Here is a 16,541-nt window from a genome sequence, read left to right on the forward strand (position 1 = left end):
TAGTAAGCAATTGTTTCTCCTCCTTCCTGCTTGTCTCTCTGCAGTTACTAAGTGATTGCTTTCCATTTCTCCTATTCCATGAGCAGTGTTATTGAAGAGATTGTAAATATTTTGCCAAAATCTTTGTGTAAGTGTTTTCATGGCATTGTAAAATTCATAGAAGTTAGAGTTAGAAAAAGAGCCAAAATATCATAGTCATTCCTCAGCAAATCCTGTCTAATGGTTCCTTCAGAAAAATTTTCAGGGCAGGGCAATAAGAGATAGGCAAGACACGAATAAAATGCTCCTTCTGGATAACTCTATGGTGCTTGTGACAATTTATTATATCTCTATACACACGGTTAGATGTTCGTAATTTGTCTGTAATGTTTAAAACCAATAAATACCTTTAAACTCTCATTATCCTGTTATGTAATACATTGCTTTACAAAGCAATACATTGCTTTATTTAAGGTTTCTTCACTTTTCAGTCCATCTCAGCTTTTAATCTTTATTGTCACCCTCACCAAACTGTCTTCTATTTGTCTCTTTAATTTGATGTGTAGAACATAAGCTATTTGGGCTCCCTGGTCCATCATAACCTTCCTTCAGCCTCCCAAAATAACACTGACGCTGTTTACTGACTTCTTGCCGTCATTTATACCCTTGTAGGTTATGAATTCATATCTAGTTTCCAGTTCGCAGGCTCTAACATTACGACTCAAACTTTTTCTGACTCACTGAGCACTTGGCCTTCAGATTATTTTTCCCCTCAATGTATTATAACAATTTTCATTTCCCAAATCTCAATCTCATTTTATTTCTGTATCTCTCCAAAGATGCAGTTCAACCTCTCAGTCTTCATATTCGACTGCTCCCATATGCTTAATGTGAGAGCTAAGTAGAGCAGAAAGTAGAAGAGCATAATGCTTTAAGGAAATACCAGATTACATCAAAGTACTTGTCCTCGCTGGCTACCCATTTTGCCTCCTGAGTTAATTCAAGATGTTGATTTTAATCTAGTATGCTCCTAAGGGTTGGATTATGTTTATTTTATCATGATCCTTAATGAGAGATAGGTTGCAATCGCCTCTATTCCTGGGCTCCAGAGGCAAGTTAGACCTGCCAAAAGCTTTAATTTTCATACTCTTCCTCTCCTCTGACACTAAAGATCCTTCACCCATTTTCCTTGGCTCCACCTTCTATGAGTATATATGGCTGCCAAGAGGCTAGACACTCAGGGAATTACATCGACACTTTCCAGCCACTGAAGAACAATTCATTAAATCATCCTCAGTGGCTACTGAGTTAGGTAGCACTTTGAAGGAATCTATCAATTCCGCAAGATTTGATAAGACTACCCCAACAACAAAAGTAATGATATTATTTGCTCTAAAAATTACCATTGCTTTTCATGCTTTTGTAAACTTTTTTTGTAAACTTTTGTAAACTTGCACGTATTCGGATGTATTTCTACTCTCATTTTATTACAAGAATCACTGCAAACGCAAATGCCCATAAGGAGCCAGGTGGGTAATGTAATGACTAAAGCTAGAAGGATTTGTTTTATAATAGCATCATAATTTATAGTTTCAGCAGTGACATGTTTGCATATCGAGAACAGAGGAATACTCTTCTTGATTCATCTTTGTTTTTCTAGTTTTAAAAGAGCCTTGGATATAAGAAATACTTCACCTTCCTCCTAACTCTAAGAAAGATAATGTGAACATAATGATAAATAGCAACTGATGTTCAGCCAGGTGTGGGGTAGCAATATGGAGTGATAGGGACTCAGATAACCTGGTAAGCAATCTTACAGCTGTGACACAGGAGTCCTGGCCCAGTGCTGCCAGGATCATCTTATTTTTCCAGAGAAGCCAAAACTCTGGAATATAAAATTAGCTATTGTGTTAGTTCATTCCCTTAAGAGGACACCCACAAAGTGAGGTCTCCATGTATTGTTCTTTATAAGGTCTATTTTTTGCTGTCCTATCTCCTAACTGCATGATGAGCCAATGCCTTCCACATTTTGCCTATTTGGGGGTCTTATCAAAATGATTTTCAAGGATAGCTTTATTTTAGTGAGTTTAAGAAATCTGCTGACCATAGCATTTTCAGCATACCAGTGTATGATGTATGGCTCCCACATCCCAACCCCAGAATTATTTCTATTATCTCTGAACTCTGAATCTCAGAAATCCATTGGCTAGCCAAAAACTCTGCTCTTTATTCTATCAGGCTCTTTCCTTTATTTCTCCACCTTCCAGCCTTAGCAAAACATGGGCTTCCTCTACCCCCTCCCACGCTCTTGGTCCATCAGCACTCTTGTCTATGTTTTTCTTTCCTTCCCTGGCCTCAGGACCAAGACTTTCAACCACATTCTCATCAGCACCCGAGGATCCTTCATATCACTGTCCTTCTATTGTGCCCATTTTGCCAATCTACAGCTTTGCATACATCCAACCATCTATGCCCCCAGGCTGCCACTCTGCTGGGGAGGAAAAAAAAAATCACATAACCATGCTGACTGGATGAGTGTACAATTTATGTGTTCAGTGGGACCTTTGGGCTCTCAGGCAATATTTTACCCTTTCCTAAGTGGCTCCAATTTCCATGCTCCAAACTCTCCCAGTTGGCCCACTGTCCCCCACGCCATCTTAGCAATAGTCCTAGAATTCTACTTCACACACACATGATAAAATACATTAGAAAATAAGTTGTTTTAACTTCCCCTACATGCTATTTATCCTTACCTCACCCATCACCCCTACATCTTAAACTAACCCCAAATCAGAAACGATGTATGACTATCTTTTTTGATCATTGGACGCTTCTATTCTGATGTGATTGTTTTTTCCTTCTGGGACCAAAGGGTTTCATAACCCTTCTTTGGGTGAAGGGCAAAGGGCGAATGGGGTCTTCAATCTCAATGTCAGTCACACAAGGACAAGAATCAAGGGTTCAAAAGCAGCCTTAGACCAAAGAAAGAGGAAATGTCCTCCTTGTGGGGTACATTCTCCTCTTGGGCCTGGTGTCTTAGGTCTTCATGGGTGCTTCAGGGAAGTAAGGAGGAGAATAAAGCCTCCAAGAGCCAAGAGGAGAAAGCTGCTTTCATCAGAAACCCCATAAGCTTGGGTCTCTGGACTCTAAGGATAGGAACATTGTGTGGCCAGTTTCAAGTTGTTCTTTGTGGTATAATTCCCCCATGCTGTAAGTAAAGAGAGGTTACATAGTAAGGCTCCTCTCCATTGTACTATCTTGCTACTTCCCTTCTATATAAATATACTCTAGATATATTTTCTAGTAATTTTTTAGCTACCAGTCAATTGTAACTGGTTTCCTTTCTCTTCTACTGAAACTGCCCTCACAAAGGTTATGGTTGACATCCTAATTAAAAAAATCACATGGCTACTTTTCAATCTTTATCTTTTTTGACCTTTGTGGAACATTTGATACTGCTAACTCTCCTTATATCATTGAAACTCTCTCTTCCCCTGCTAAGATTTTTGGACTGGTTGTACCACAGGATTCTCAAACTCAACATGCCTTAAGTTTAATTCACTGAATCTTTACTCCATGCCTCTAGTCTCCTGTACTCCATATTTCCATTTGTGGTACTCTACCTACGCAGTAGCCTTATGAAGAACTCAGCATCAGCCTCAACTTCAAGCACCCCTTGTTCCAGTTAACTATCAAGGCATAGTTAACTATGTAAATCAACCTAGAAGTGTCTCTAGTTTGTCCCATTCCCACCAGAGTGACCTAGTTGGCTTTCTCACTATACATGGCTTGGACTATTGCTGTAGCCTCCTAACCCTGGCTGACTCTAGTCCTTCCCCACCCCTACTTCACTCTCCCAACCCCAGCTTCAATCTATTTCTCAAACCACCATCGAAATTGCCCTGAGGGGATCACTTCTCAACCTAAAAATTTCCAACAGTTCCACTTCAAGACAAACATCATTCTCCTTAGCTGACACACATGGCCCAACATAACCTGGTCCCCAGATTCCTCTCAAGCATCATCGTCTACATTCTCATCCTCTTTATGTTTGCTAGGTTTAGAATTCCTGTTTTCTCTCCATCAGGAGAACTTAAAGGCATCCTTTAAGAAAGCACAAGTGTTTCTTCCATTGATAAGATGTTCCTGACTCCAGAAGCCATAACGAGTTGCTCTTCTAGGCTCTTAAAGTACTTAGTACATACCTCTACTACAGTCCTCATTATATATACTGTAATTATTTGTAAGTCCTTTTCCTGTGAGTTTGAGCTCAACAAAGTACAACTTAGAAGACTTTCCTCTACACTAACTGAGCTTATCAGAGTTTGACAGTGCTTCACCTTCCAACTCTGTACCTGACATATAACAGATCCTCAGTAAATTTGATTTTTTTAATATATATTTTTATTTATTTATTCATGAGAGGCACACAGAGAGAGAGAGAGAGAGGCAGAGACACAGGCAGAGGGAGAAGCAGGCTCCATGCAGGGAGCCTGATGTGGGACTCGATCCTGGGTCTCCAGGATCACACCCTGGGCTGAAGGCAGTGCTAAACTGCTGAGCCACTGGGGCTGCCCAGTAAATTTGATTTCAATAAGCCTTTTATAAGAATCCATCTTTGTCCCTCATATGCTTATAGAATACTTTTTTATTTCATAAGGGCTCTTCCTTTGCATGTGCTGAGTATGTTTTAGTTTCTGCCTTCCAATTTTTCTCCCCATCTTTCCTAATTACCAATAAGTCCATTCATGTAGCCAGCATCTGTTAAGTATATATGTATACTGTGTGAAGAGCTATATTTGATGCTATGGGAGAAGGCCACTAGGAGTCTGGGGTATGAAGGAGTTTTATTTTCCAATGTGTATGCATTCCAGTCTCAGTTTTAAAAGTAGTTAAAAATAGCACAGCCCCGGTGGCTTAGCGGTTTAGGGCTACCTTCTGCCCCGGTCGTGATCCTGGAGACCCGGGATCAAGTCCCGCGGCAGACTCCCCGCATGGAGCCTGCTTCTCCCTCTGCCTGTTTCTCTCTCTCTCTCTCTCTCTTTCTGTGTGTGTGTATGTGTGTGTGTGTCTCTAATAAATAAATAAATAAATAATCTTTTAAAAAGTAGTTAAAAATAATAAATTAAAGGAGCAGTCCCAGCACAGCCATGGGCCCATAAAAATTCTGACCTAGCCCTGAGAAATACGATGCAGCAAAACCTGACCAGATCAAAACATTACCTCTCCAGCTTGGTGTGCTGCCCAAACCCTTTCTTAATTAGTTAGAAATTCCCACAGTTAACAGTACACAACACGAGAGGACGAAATCTACAGAAGGCCGCTATTAGGATGTACCAATTACCTGCCAAAAAGAAGCTTCCCTAGACAGCTCCCCCTTATCTACATTAGCAAAAAATTAGCCAAATGTCACCTTGTCTTTTTAGCATACACATGCGAGGCCACATGAGAGACAAAAAGACAGATTAATCTTGTTACCCAGCAGGTGGAGGACCAGGCTCAGAACACTAGCCACAGCCACCCCCACCTCCCAACAACCCAAACAAACAAAACAAAACAAACAAACAACCATAGAGAGGGGGCTTGGGGCAAGTGAAGAGAGATTGCTATCGTCCTGTGGTTTTAGAATGGGCCTCCATGTCTGCCCTGTACAAAGTAACTCCTAAGAGAGGGCTTGGGGAGGCAACAAGACTTCAGTGAGCCTGGTTCTTGCAGGAAGTGATGGAGCTGGCTTAGGGTCAGAAGGTCATTCTGGGGAAGCCAGCCAGCACAAACCAAGACACATCCAAGTTCCTCCGCTTGTCAGCAGTTCCTGTACAAACACTTCTTGCATTATTAAACCGTAGTTAAGACACAATGTGGAGGGAGCCTCAAATGATCTTTTTAAATCATGTGATCATGTAAATAGAGGATCTTGAGCTCAACTGGGACTAGCTACAGGAACGCGAGGAAGTGATTAAGCTGTGGCCACAGGGATTTTAGGCTCCTTGGAGAGGAAACCTTCTAGCATGGGGACCATTGGTCCCTGGTATGCATTACCGGGGGCGAAGAGGGGTGGCGGCAGAGGAAGGGGGGCTTGGAATTTCCTTTCCACAAGAACCTTAAGCAATTATCCACCGGGATGGTCCGGGCTGCCTCAGCCCGAAGGCAAAAGGTCATAATGAATGACTCCTTTGACCCACTGATTCTGGGTGTTAAACCACAGAGCTTTTTGAAAGTCAAATTAGATGTTGGGGGTTTTGTTTGGTTGGTTGGTTGGTAGGTTTTTGTTTTTGTTTTTGTTTTTGTTTTCAATTCTCAGTAGTCTTCATTTTAGTGGAATGACTCTTTGGTGTGCTGTGATAAAATGTTTCAGCTCTCTTCCAATCCCATGTATTTCTAATCGGAGTGTCCAATTCCCTCTCATTTGCTGTCTTGAAATCAAATACCTCTGTAATCCTATATTCCCATACTCTGAGTTTAAGTGTTTCACATAATTGGTCCATTTTTCCTACCTTTTAAGTTAGGTTCCCTGGTTTCTCTTGATCATTGAACCCAAGATCCCAGGACACTCTCTCTTCTGTGTAGATTCTCCACTTGGTGAATTGGCCCTTTTCCTAACATGGTAACTAACTTCTTTGATGCTGAGGACATGCTGTATTTGTAACAGCTAAGGGCAATTAAAGTGTCTAGTAGAGTACAATGTTAAAGGGATTAATTTTTAATGCGAGTAATTTTAAATCACCCTCGATTTCCAGTTTTGATAATGGGTAACTTGGGTTTTTGACTCTGTTTTGTATCCAAAATAAATTTTCTTATCACCATATTCTCCAGTGTCAAACTCAGCTTGCTGCCTCCATAAACACTTCACACTTTGAACCATTTATACGTTCTCCAATCCATCCTTCTCCCTGCAAAGATTGTATTTGTCTACACTGACATTTCAGCCATAAAAATGATCACAACCATCTCTGCTCTGCCTTCTCTTTTTCTTTTAAACACACAGCTTAAATCTTAAGTCTTTCATAAGCCCTTTTCTCTACATTGGTGTGTAAACACTTCATTCCAACAATCTACTGTTCTCGCTCTTACTTGCGGGGAAATTTAAACCTTCTGTTTAATTTGGGATGTTAGGAAGCAGCCTGGCTATGGGACTCAGCCCACAGACCTGAGATGATCTGGCTATAAGCTCCTATCAGAACCCTTGCCATTTGGTCACTACTTGACATAAGATAATTCTTTAAGCCTTGGGGATTTCATTTTTCTCCAAGATCACCCAGGGATAAAAATGCTGACCTATCTTTTGACCTGCCTCCTGGGATGGATGAGGACCAATAATATGTGCAAGCACTAAAGAATGGTATAAATGCTGATTGAAAAGGTAGCAATTTGAGTTCACAAATAATTTCCCCAAAAAAGTCAATTATACCCGCAAGATTTCTCTGACACACACAGGAAGTCTCAGCCTCATCTATATTTCATGTACTTCCCTTCTCACTGGTCCCCTTAAAAGTGGGTTTGGGGTGTAATAAGTGTTTCACAGTAAAAAAATCTCCATGCCCCCAAATTCCAGAGCCCTAGTCAGTGGCTCCCTTATTTTTATTTTGAATATAATGTCTGCTCAATCACGGAATATGGAAATTTGTTGGGACATACTCAATTACATTCCCTTCACAGCATTATTGACAACGATTTCTGTATATTATGTTGACTTGGGGATTATATGACCACCCACTAACTCACCCATCAACACAGTGTTATACACACTTTAGCTTCTCTAAGTGTATCTCACAAGCTAATAATTCTGAAGAGAAACATAAAACAGTAAGAGGACAGAAATTGTGTCCCTCTAAATTGTGATCTCATCGAGAAGAAAGAGGGAAGCCAGCCCAGAGACTGTAATGGGGAAAACTATTCATCAATCCAGAAGGGTGGATGAGTAATGGGGCTCACAGGTTGGAAAAAGAATTATTCCTATGTATCAAAATGAAAGAAGGCATTAGTAGAATTAGTGTTCCTTACGCAGCTGGCTCAAGAGCTCTACTTGTTTCTGAAATGAGTGGAGTCGGGGGTAGGAACCAAGTACTTATCAGTTCATTTCCCTGAGCAGTCCATATCATTTCAGGCCTCAGGGCAGGACATACAGGCTTCTTGGGATGAGCCAGACATCTGAGAAGGAGCTTCATTTCCAATCAGCCCTGAACACAGTCCCTTCAGGGATAAGTAAACAGGGACTCCGGGGTGGGCCTCCTTAGAGATTCAGGCTTTACGGATTTATTTCATCAAGACTCTGTCTCCAGGATCTGGAGGTGTGATTTCTTTTTTTTTTCTTTTTTTAAGATTTTCTTTTATTTACTCATGATAGACACAGGCAGAGGGAGAAGCAGGCTCCATGCAGGGAGCCCGATGTGGGACTTGATCCCAGGTCTCCAGGATCATGCCCTGGGCTGCAGGCAGCAGTAAACTAAACCAAACCACTGCGCCACCGGGGCTGCCCATGGAGGTGCGATTTCTATGAGTGTAGTTTCAGCCTACAGCAGCAGTTACTTTAAAAAAAAAAAAAGTGGAGCTCAATTTGAGGAATTCTGAGAGGAGTGAGACAAAGGGAATCAGGGTCTACCGGCGATAGAAAGCCTGCTTATCTCCTTCTGAGTCAATCACCTCCTTCAGTGAACAAGAGGGAAGGAGGAATGTCATCATGAGAGCAGAAAGAGGGCCAGGTTGGACATATTTATTACAGATGAAGCTATAGAGGCACATCCAACATTAGGTAGTGTGCCCAGGGCCAAGTATGGTTCCAAAGTCCATTAACTTAACCTTAATGCAATTTTGAGGGATGGAAAAGAGCCAGAACGCCCTCTTTGAAAGTCCAGCCCAAGAAGAATGAGTAGCTATGGGGACATATTTATATCTCTATTATTTTCAGCAGATTGAGGCCCAGTTAGTCATCCTGGTTGGCTATTCCTTTTCCAGGTACACATAGACCTAGAGGATTCCAACTACGTTCCTTCCTGATATCACCATACAAAGAAGACCTTAGAGTGTTCAACCAGCTCTGTCATCTTGGTGTAGCCTTGAGGATTAACCATGCAGCTCAGTGGAGAATTGGTGAGCACTTATCATATGCACCCTGCACTATTTCAGGGCCTTCTCGTGCCTCATCTCACTTATCCCTCACAGAGATTCTGATAAGTAGCTACAGTTATTGTCTCCACTTTACAGATGGTAGAATTGAGAAACTGAGAAAGCTCAGGAAAGTGAAGGGACTTGCCTAAAACCACAGATGAGACACAAGCCAACTTTAAGTTCAAAGCTTCAGGGATGCTTCAGTGGGTTTTAACCCCATTCTGCCGTGTGACAGCTCTATTCCCTAGGAGGCATTAAGCTGCCTCCTTCACTTCTCAAGAGAAGGTCTGTATTTGAAGGAAAGTGAGTTTTGCACCTCCAGGATGATGAGAGTATATATGGTTATGGCAGAAAAAGATGGCAGGCCTAAAATCCCAAGTGCAAGGGAGCAAGCCCCATTCTTCTTATGTTAAGAGGCTGGAGAAGATGAGGACTCTGGTTGTGCGGGGCGGAGCTTGCTGCGCTCCCACTGCTGCTCCAGGCAAAAGCCCTGGTGGGGCCTGAGCTGAGTCTCATCTGTTGGACACCTGACCACAAGCTCCTCTGGAAGTAATAAAAGAACTCTTGATATTAAGTGGAGACTTGAGGAGAGACTCTTAGCAGTGATTTCACCCTGGGGGTGGGGAAGAGCTAACCAGAGGACTTTGCCAAAGCTGCCTGGCTGCAAGGGGATCTCATTTAGAGGATGGAATAGCTTATCTAGAAAATCCAACAAATCATCCCCAATCAGCTTGTGATTTAAAAAAATGAGTTCAGCAAAGTCTCAGAATATAAGGAACAAGCAGGACTAGCTACATAATTTGCAGCATCCCATTGCAAAAGGAAAACTCAGGGCCTTTTGTTCAGAAATTGTTAAGAATTTAAGCCTGTGACAGCAGAGCATTTGACCAAGTACAGGACCTCTTTGAAAGCAGGACCCTGTGCAACTGCATGGGCTGAAATGCCCCTGAAGTGAGTCCTTGATCAAGACATTTATAGGAGGAGCTGGCCAAGTGCAAGGAGAAATCAGCAGAATTTTAATTGTAGATCTCAGGACTAAAGGAGTATAGCAGAGTCTGTGGACAAATAGAAGAGAAACAATGTAGCTGAAAAATACAAGGAATAAAGTAGAGCTAGCAGACATAAGGAAAATATTGGCTCATAGGACAAAGGATTATAAAGATTCTTTCTAGTTGTACAAATTAGTTATATACTGGGACAGAAAAATGCACTTAGTTAATGCAAAAAATAATAGCATGAAATTTATGAAACCATTTTCACACCACAACATAACAATACAATTATAATTAAATAGTAAAAATAGAATTCTAAAGAAACAAATCACATCGAAATTAAAATTTGAAATAGCATATTAACCTAATAGAGGAAAACTGTAATAACAAAAATATTTTTTAAAATACAAGTATAGAAGTATGAGAAATCATAATTAGTGAGATGCTGGCAGAAATGGACTAGGAAAATTTATCTATTTTTTTAAATGTGTTTTATTTATTTGTTTGTTTGTTTTAGAGAGAGAGAGCATGCAAGGTGGGGAGAGGGGCAGAGGGAGAGAGAGTATCCCAAGCAGACTTTGTGCTCAGCGTAGAGCCTCACTCAGGGCTCAACCTCACAACCCTGAGATCACAACCCCAAGCCAAAATTAACAGTCAGACACTTAACTGAATGAGCCACTCAGGCATCCAAAAATTTATCTCTCTAAACATATATTAACAATAAATGAGAATAGAAACATTAGGAATTAATTCTGTGCGTAGGGAACTTTAAAATGGAATAATGCAATAAACCAAAACAAAGTAGGAAAATAAAAATGCAACAGATATTTTAAAAAATAAAAGACTAACAGAAATAAACCTATAAAAGAGTAGTTTGCCTTTTGACAAAATGGAAAAAATTGATAAATCTTTGGACCAATGAGAGGGAGAAAATACAAATTGATGTAATCAAGGGAAAAGATCATTAAAATAGCATAGATTCTATTAAATATTAAAGAGCATTGCTTGCTCTTTAATATCAACAGCTACTGATCTGATAATCATGTTTATATAATTTCTCACAAACAAGTAATAAAAAAACATATGCAACAAGAAATAGAAAACATTATTAATTCATGACATATGAATAGAAAAGTTAGGTATTATGACCCTGACACCTTAACTGAAGAATTTTCTAAGTTTTAAAAAATAAATAAACCTTTATGCTACTTAAATTGCTCCAATAAACTATGGTATGTTTCCCTAGGAAACAATATTTCCTAAGTGAATTTGTTGAGCTTCATCAGGGCTAGGAAATCTCATTAATGAAACAAAGATGCACAACCTCAACCAAAATCTCAGAAAAAAATATTTTATATATATAAAATCATATATAATCATATATAAAATCATATATATATGTGTGAGTGTGTGTGTGCGTGTGTGTGTGTGTGTTTAAAAATTGCCTAATATGGAAAAAACAAGATTTGTCCCAAGAATGTAAAGCTGGTATATTAAAGCAAAATATCCAACAAAATTAATCATAAAAAATAAGCCAAATAAGCACAGTGGATTACTATCTTAATGTAATAAATCATAGATACTTTAATAGTAAAATTCAAATAGAAACACCAGCAAAATGTATTCAAGAAGAAAAAAATGATATATAAATACAGAGAAAGAATGACATTTAAAATCCTGTTTTTGTAAGTTAATGCAGCTAGATTTAGGAACTAGAAATAAACAAGCCACAAAAGTATTAAAGGTAATTAAGAAAAGATCAGAGGAATTAAGAAGAGAGTAACAAAACTCAGTGGCATTCCTTTATTATAGAGATGACACACCAGTAGAAAATACAAAAAGAATTCCCATTAAACAATGAAAAAGGTAATGAAGTCATTTAAAATAAGTTAATAAAAAGCCACTGTAAAACCCAAATGAGAAAATATGGGACTATATAATAAATGAAGCAGAAATCAACATTTTGGAAGCCTAAAAGTAGAAAAGATGACAATATTTTAGGTTAATAAAAAAGGTTTAAAAGAAAGAGAAAGAAATGATCTAAAGCACCACAAAGTCAAAGTTCCCCTAATATAATATACATTAACTTTATAAATTGATGACACATATTAACTGATACATAAGAAACCAATAATATCAAATACTATTTTAAAGATGTGATCACACTCATATTATTTTCAACTATATTTTAAATTATTAAAATAATTGTCAAAACCATGGATATTTGTTACAAACAATTAGAAAAAATAATCAAATAGAAAATCCAGAAATAGATTCAAGGTATTAATAGTGCTGCCCAAAAGAAATACAGTTGACCCTTGACAACACAAGTTTCAATTGTGCAGGTCCACTTACATGTAAAATTTTTAATATAAATATAGTACTATACTGTACATATATTTTCTCTTCTGATTTTTTTAAAAGATTTTATTTATTTGTTTGAGAGTGCATGCACAAATGGAGGGAGTGCACAGAGAAAGAGGGAAAAACGGATTCCACCCTGAGCAGGGAACCCAGCATAGGGCTTGATCCCAGGACCCTGAGATTATGACTTGAGATCAGACACTTAACCAACTGAGCCATCCGGGCACCCCCTGCTTTATGATTTTCTTAAAATTTTTTTTTCTTTAGCTTACTTTATTGTAAGAATACAGTATTTAATACATAGAACATACAAAATATGTGTTAATGGACTGTTCATGATATCATAGGCTTCCAGTCAACAGTAGGCTATTAGTTAGATTTGGGGGGGGAGTCAAAAGTTATTCGGAGATTTTCCACTATGCAGGTGGAAAATTCAAGGGTCAAACACATATAATGTGAGCCATACGTGTAATCTAAAGTTTTCTAATAGGCATATTTTTAAAAGTACAAAGAAATAGGTAAAATTAACTTCAATAATGTTTTATTTAATCCAATATGTCAAAAGTATCATTTCACCATGGAATCAAATCAATCTGCATTTTAAACCTACACCACATATCAGTTCAGACTATTCACATTTCATGTTGTTAGTGGCTACCATATTAGACAACACAGATAATAATATCTGACAAATTGTGTTTGTGTGTGTGTGTGTGTGTGGCTCTGAAGAAAAGTAGAAGAAATAGAATACAAGTTTCTAGTCCCTTTGGGCTACTGTCACAAAATACTACAGAGTGGGTGGCTTATAAACAACAGAAATTTATTTCTTTCAGTTCTAAAGGCTGAGAAGTCACTTTCTGGGGAGAACCTTCTTCCTGGGTCAGAGCTACTACCTTCTCACTGTGTCCTCACATGGTGGAAGGGGCTAGGGAATTCTTGTGAGGTCTCTTTTATAAGAGGACTGATCCCATTCATGAGGGCTCTACCTGCATAACTTAATCCCCTCACAAAGGCCCTGCCTTCTGACACTGTCACAATGGGTTTTGATTAGCACATGTGAATTTTGGAGGGACACAAACATTCAGTCCTCAGCAACAAATATTATCAGCATAGCATTATTTATTGTATCAGCACACTGGAAACATCCTCATGGCACTAAATAGGGGTCATGCTAAGAAAATATTATTTCAGGGCACCTGGGTGACTCAGTGGTCGAGCATCTGCCTTTGGCTCAGGTCATGATCCTGGGGTCCCAGGATCAAGTCCCACATCAGGGTCCCTGTGGGAAGCCTACTTCTCCCTCTGCCTATGTCTCTGCCTCTCTGTGTCTTAAATAATAAATAAATAAAATCTTTTTAAAAAGGAAAATATTATTTAATCAACAAAATAAAATGCTTTGCAACAAGGTCTATAGATACTGTCAATGCACAAGAAATGAAATTATAGGGCAGCCCAGGTGGCTCAGCAGTTTAGCGCTGCCTTCAGCCCAGAGCATGATCCTGGAGACCCAGGATCGAGTCCCATGTAGGGCTCACTGCATGGAGCCTGCTTCTCCCTCTGCCTCTCTCTCTGTGTCTCTCCAGAATAAATAAATAAAATCTTAAAAAAAAACCTGTAAAATTGCATGAAATGAACAGAAGCCAAATAAAACAATATATAATGTTCCTTACAACTATATTAAAAAGCATTTTTGTGCAATGACAAAGAAAATATCTGAAATTCTGAGGAATGCAATATTGCCAAAACAGCCCAATGTGTGACTATATTCAAAACAATTTTACATTAATTATATTTCAGTGGATTTAAGGTCCCTTTTCTCATAAAGATACTTCTGTTTATGAAAAAAGGAAAGGAAATGTTATGTTATATTGCAACATGACCACAATAGTTGCCAAATTTTGGTTATACAGTGCAATTGCACCACATCTTTGACCTAGGGACGTTCAGCTATACTTACTTACATGTCTTTTTTATGTAATTTAAAATGCTGCCAAATTACGTTTTGCTTTTTCCACCTGGGATTCCAAGAGAGAATTAAGCACCAATGTCTTAAGACATCCATTCAAAGCATGTAATAGAATCACTTCCTCCTGGAATTGTGTTAGCTCTGTACCATCCTTGGAAGATGGATGTTTTGTGCTTCAGAAGAGAAACTCTGGTAAATTTACTAAAAATCATGAGTTGTACAATTAAAATGGGTGAATTTTAAGATGTGTAAATTATACTTCAATAAAGAAGTGGTTTCCTTTTAAAACAAACCAGACACAATGACTATGGAACAGCACTGTCCAACAGAACTTTCTGCAATGATGAAAATGTCTGACATCTGTACTGTCCAACAGGACAATGTGTAGCTATTCACCACTTGAAATTTGCCTACTGTGATGGAGGAGCAGAACTTTTTATTTTGTTTTACTTTATTATTTTACTTTATGTTAATTAACTTAAACAGCAACATGTGGCTTATGGCTACCATATTGGACAGCGTGGCCACAGTGAATGTAAAGAATGTACCTAGAGACTCACCAGGAATGAGCTGACTTCTAAAAACTTTTTCAGGAAAATGATGACTATAGCAGAGAATGAGAGACATTTCAAATGCAGGTTCTGTACTCCTGATCCATCCTCAGAAGGCATAATTCCAACTCAATTCATTCCCACCTCCATCCACCTCTCACTGAGAGTCAGGACAGAGAATTTAAACCCTAACAAAGCTGCTTTATATTTCTGTTTGGGAAACACTTCCTTCATAGATGAGAAAACAAACCCCAAAACTATAATAACTTCACTGTTTCATTGCTCATACTCCATAGGCTTGATCGATGCCCTAACACTGGAGGGTTTTCAAAGAACGGTCCAGATCTAAAATGCATTCATGAATGTATGGCCCAATACATTTTACTCGCATTTTAATACTAACTTTAATCTCATGAGGCACCTGGGTGGCTCATTTGATTATGTGTCTGCCTTTGGCTCAGGTCATGATCCTGAGGTCCTGGGATTGAGCCTCCCAGACTTCCTGCTCAGTTGAGAGTCTGCTTCTCCCTCTCCCTCTGCTCCCCCCCCCCCCATGCTCTCTCTCTGTCACTCTCTCTCAAATAAATAAATAAATCTTAAATAAATAAAAATGAAAAAAATAATCTCAAAGCCATATATCCATTCACCTATTTTTTTGTGTTAGTATTACTTAAACTTGAATGTATGATAAACAAAGACTACAAACCAATATTTAATATGTCTAGAACATGTAAACACAAGAGCTGATTTTAACAGAAATTCAACTCCCTTCTACTTTTTGTTTATAAATACAGATATCAAAACAATCCTAGCACATTTTTAATTCCACCAGTGACCAGCACTTACATCCCTTCAATGACTAACACAATTAGTGGCAGTATTCATCATCGTACCTGCTATTTTTACAATGTAAATTGCAGGTCTTTCACTAAGCAAGAGGGGAAATACAAAAGATCCATTCTTTCTGTGATTCATTTTTGGAAATGTATATTGTCTGACAATCCTTGCCTTATTTACATATTTTAAGCCTGAATGTTGTGAGTATTCTGGGTTTATGCTTAAATGCTGCTTTAATCTCCCTCTGCCTCTCCTCTCCACCACCATCCCAGCTTGTGCTTTCTCTCTCGGTCACTCTCTCTCGTTCACTCTCTCTTTCTCTTTCTCTCTCTTGCTCACTCTCTCAAAAAAATAAAATCTTTTTCTAAAAATTTTGTCTTAATATGGGGAAAATTGTGCTTCATATTCTTCCCTTGTCTGAAAAATAATGGAGCTATATATACAGACATTTGACTTAACAATACAATGACTTTGACTTAACAATGGTTCAACTTATAATTTTTTGACTTTACAATGGTGCAAAAGCAATACACTCAGTAGAAACTGTACTTCCAGTTTTGAATTTTTATCTTCTCCCAGGCTAGTGATATGCAGGAAGAGCCTTTCAGGATTTGAGGAGTGGCAGTAGGCCATAGCTCCCAGTCAGCCACATGATCACAAGGATAAACAACTGATACACTTACAACCATTCTATACCCCTATAACCAATCTCTTTTTCAGTTTCAGTACAGTATTCAATAAGCTATA

This window comes from Vulpes vulpes, chromosome 11 (assembly GCF_048418805.1).
Source record: "Vulpes vulpes isolate BD-2025 chromosome 11, VulVul3, whole genome shotgun sequence".
NCBI lineage: Eukaryota > Metazoa > Chordata > Mammalia > Carnivora > Canidae > Vulpes > Vulpes vulpes.